Source organism: Athene cunicularia (genome assembly GCF_003259725.1).
Source record: "Athene cunicularia isolate RWA chromosome Z unlocalized genomic scaffold, athCun1 chrZ_part1, whole genome shotgun sequence".
In the NCBI taxonomy this organism is placed as follows: Eukaryota; Metazoa; Chordata; class Aves; order Strigiformes; family Strigidae; genus Athene; species Athene cunicularia.
Window position 1 is genome coordinate 23,500,138 of NW_020799142.1, and position 4,355 is coordinate 23,504,492.

At 43.2% G+C, this 4,355-nt stretch overlaps 1 protein-coding gene across 1 annotated transcript in view; it reads left to right on the forward strand.

The window, feature by feature from the left end:
• The window catches only part of CAPSL (calcyphosine like), a 15,625-nt gene extending 13,980 nt beyond the window's left edge, over positions 1–1,645 (forward strand). The window contains exon 6 of the mRNA XM_026865631.1: positions 1,533–1,645. The gene's annotated coding sequence lies outside the window, so the exon portion shown is untranslated. The remainder of the gene's footprint in view (positions 1–1,532) is intronic.
• Positions 1,646–4,355: the final 2,710 nt, after the last annotated feature.

Below are 4,355 nucleotides of genomic sequence, written 5' to 3' on the forward strand. Positions count from 1 at the left end.
GTGATTGTATTGCTTCTTGCTTTGGTGCATATGTGGATTTCTGTTTTTGCAAAAGGAAGCCAAAAGTTTTTATATCTGTATAAACCCAGCAAATTTATATTGATGGCTATAGAATCGCATGTGATGTTCAGTGATGCTAATACTAAGACTGCTCAAATACTGGTACTGTGCACTTGCAAAATAGTTGGGGACCAATTTTTCCAAAAGATTTAACTACAGCAGTTCATGCCAGATTGTCAAAGCTGAAGGAGACTCTGCACGCTTCAGAACAGCCTAATCCCCAAATAGGAACTTAGTGCTTGTGAAAGTTCAGCCCGACAGGACTTGACTGAACATCACTGTGATGACCTGATTGTCAGCGCTGGTGTGGTAGCAGCTGCATATTGTTCAATGAAGAGTTTTCATGGCCATTTCTGGGAGCTAGGTCCTTTAGAAACCTTAATACTAACCTTTAACCCCTTTTGATCTGGCTGTGCATGCCACTGCTCTCCTGGAAAAATACCGTTCTGGATAGGCTTCATCATACACCCAGGTGCATGCCTGGAGTAAAGTAACCCCCATGTCTGGTGTGAGTTAGCCTATATCCTCCACCAAGAAAAGCTACATTAGGTTTAACATAATTAGCAAAAGGCTGCTTTGTTTTCCACCAGTTGTATATTTGTCAGCATTCAGCAGTGTATTAACGAAGTACCATCTCTGAGGACACAGCCTGTATGGGAATTTGCCTTACTGTATGCATATGTATGCTGCTGCAAGCCTGAGGTTTTTTCTGTTTTCTGGTGCTCGTGGTGCAGACCCATGGCTGCACACAGGGGCTTGGTCAAAGCTTCTCTCTCACCTAAGCAAGTACAGTTCTTTGGCAGGAATTTGACTTCACCATCCTGATTCTCAGGGCTGTTACCTCTCTGTTTTCTGGGTAACAGGGGCTGGATTGCAAACTGAGTCAGGATGAATAAAGACATGCCCAGTCCAAAACATAGGAACCAGAGTTGTGGAGAGGATTCCCTGGCTCCCAGGGGGTGGCAATGAAGGGAAGGGTGATGATTACTGTTATCCTGCAGTGCTTTCAGGCCTCTGAGCTGTCCAGATTTATTTGGGATTTATTCCTTTAGATATTTCCACCAATACATTTCTGCTTTGTTTTTCATTTTTTATTTCTTGACTAAACTTTGGAGATTTGTTGATGCTACTAATCTAATTTCATTGTGACATCTATGTTATGCAGTAAATATACCAATAACCAGCATAACTTTTCTTAACATTTGTTCTTCAAGGACATAGCAACAGCTCTGTCTCCCAATGCAAGAAGCTCAGTCCATTGACCTCAGTGTCACTGGACCAAATGCTGTGTGAGATCTTGCTGCCACAACACATCCTAACGTCAGATTAGGACAGTTTGACCTAAAAATCAGATTTCTGTGGAAGATGCGAAAGAATTGCTTGCAAAATATAGGGATGAGTTACATAAACATCTTGATTTGGGCCACAGGATATAGCCATCACATGTAAACAATGTTTTTTTTCATCCTTAGGTTACAAAAGATGAGTTTTTGAACTACTACTCAGGAGTTAGTGCTTCTGTGGACAGCGATGCCTACTTCATTTTAATGATGAAGAAATCCTGGAAACTCTGACTTTTGCTTTTATTTCCCCCAACTCCTTTGGGATTAGAGACTATAAAGAAGTGAAACGTTTGTTGTGGGTTTGATTTTTTTCTCCCAATTCCCATCTAAACACCTTTTGCAGAGCTTCATGATTTGCAGCAATTGTCCCAGTTCTGGACTCTGACATGTGGCTTCATGTTTCAACAGGTGGCGCTTAAAAGCCAAGGGATAGGCAGCCTGACTGAATCCTAGGGCTGCCGAGTGAGCAAATGGATGGGGTAGTCAGTAGAAATTAGCATTTCCTGGCATTATCAGTTGTTTTCTCGTGTGTCTCTACGATAGATTTTTTTTGCCAATGCCCTGTTACACACCAGAGTGCTAATTTGGAAGGCTTCATAATCACAGTAGTAAGGAACGGATTGACCCTAAAATAATTCTTCACAGAGACGGTTACATTTTATCTTGCATTGTAGCTGGTTTTAAAGTGTAGCTTCAGAAACCCACAACCAAAGAGATAACTAGCTTGAGCCAAAAGCATATTGACTATAAACCTGCTGCTGTTCCTCCCAGGGATGCAGCACTTCAGTATTGTCGTATAAATACAGGCCTTCACGTCAATAAACACTTTTTCTAAGAAGCCTGAAGGAGCTGAACTCCTGCCCTACAGAAGTACCCTGCTAGCATCACCAGGTCCCTTGCTGCCACAAGGGATGGCTTCATAGTCAGCTCGTGCCTGCCTAGAACTGCCCCAAATTCAGCCACCTGTTCCTGCAGCAGCGGTGGCCAGGCCACCCTTCACTGTTTATTTCATGGCCCAGACCTCACCGCACATCTCATGTGTTTAACCATCCCTTCATCCTGACAGAAACAGCTCCCCTGTCTCTCCATGCTTAGCTGATCTTCTACCACCCCACTGACACACTGAGCATTTTTGTGTGTTTTATCACCCTGTCTAATGAACAATACACAAGAGGAGGAGATTTGGTAAACAAACAAATTCAGCAGGGTACAAGTATTGTCTCGGGAGGTAATTATGGTTTTTCAGCATCATTAAAATTAGGCTGTGAGTCAGTGTTATAACTGACAAAAGACATTTTATTTCACGGATTAGAGTTTGTGTGCCGCTAGGAGATGTTTGCATAGTGCAAATGAGCTGTGCATAGATGAGGGGAGAAATGACAACGAAAGAGGGGCTGTATTACCACAAGCAGAGAAGAGGCAGAGGAGCCTGATGGGTGCGTGTGGAGAGAGGAGCAAGCAGCTCCAAGGACAGCATCATAAAGCAGCTGCATAGAAACCAGGATCAGCAAGTTCTTTTTGTGTGTGCAGCTGAGTATGAACAGGAGGCAGAAAGTGTAGAGGAAGAATGTAATGCTGAAGTAAAGAAGATACGTGGAGTATGTGAAAGCTGTTTAGATGCTGAGTCAGATGGGAATTTTTCAGCTGCTATGGGGGAAAGTGTTTTGTAGAATAAGGAAACTACTCGGTCCTGACCTGGTGAAATATTGTCAAGACATATCCATGGCTGTATCTTCATATATATATACTACATATCTAAAAGCTGGCCACAAACCGAGTGTGATTGTATTGCTTCTTGCTTTGGTGCATATGTGGATTTCTGTTTTTGCAAAAGGAAGCCAAAAGTTTTTATATCTGTATAAACCCAGCAAATTTATATTGATGGCTATAGAATCGCATGTGATGTTCAGTGATGCTAATACTAAGACTGCTCAAATACTGGTACTGTGCACTTGCAAAATAGTTGGGGACCAATTTTTCCAAAAGATTTAACTACAGCAGTTCATGCCAGATTGTCAAAGCTGAAGGAGACTCTGCACGCTTCAGAACAGCCTAATCCCCAAATAGGAACTTAGTGCTTGTGAAAGTTCAGCCCGACAGGACTTGACTGAACATCACTGTGATGACCTGATTGTCAGCGCTGGTGTGGTAGCAGCTGCATATTGTTCAATGAAGAGTTTTCATGGCCATTTCTGGGAGCTAGGTCCTTTAGAAACCTTAATACTAACCTTTAACCCCTTTTGATCTGGCTGTGCATGCCACTGCTCTCCTGGAAAAATACCGTTCTGGATAGGCTTCATCATACACCCAGGTGCATGCCTGGAGTAAAGTAACCCCCATGTCTGGTGTGAGTTAGCCTATATCCTCCACCAAGAAAAGCTACATTAGGTTTAACATAATTAGCAAAAGGCTGCTTTGTTTTCCACCAGTTGTATATTTGTCAGCATTCAGCAGTGTATTAACGAAGTACCATCTCTGAGGACACAGCCTGTATGGGAATTTGCCTTACTGTATGCATATGTATGCTGCTGCAAGCCTGAGGTTTTTTCTGTTTTCTGGTGCTCGTGGTGCAGACCCATGGCTGCACACAGGGGCTTGGTCAAAGCTTCTCTCTCACCTAAGCAAGTACAGTTCTTTGGCAGGAATTTGACTTCACCATCCTGATTCTCAGGGCTGTTACCTCTCTGTTTTCTGGGTAACAGGGGCTGGATTGCAAACTGAGTCAGGATGAATAAAGACATGCCCAGTCCAAAACATAGGAACCAGAGTTGTGGAGAGGATTCCCTGGCTCCCAGGGGGTGGCAATGAAGGGAAGGGTGATGATTACTGTTATCCTGCAGTGCTTTCAGGCCTCTGAGCTGTCCAGATTTATTTGGGATTTATTCCGGCAGAAACTAGGTAAAGTCCACAGAGTTATCCTAATTTCAGTGAGGGCAGAGTAAGTCCTATCCT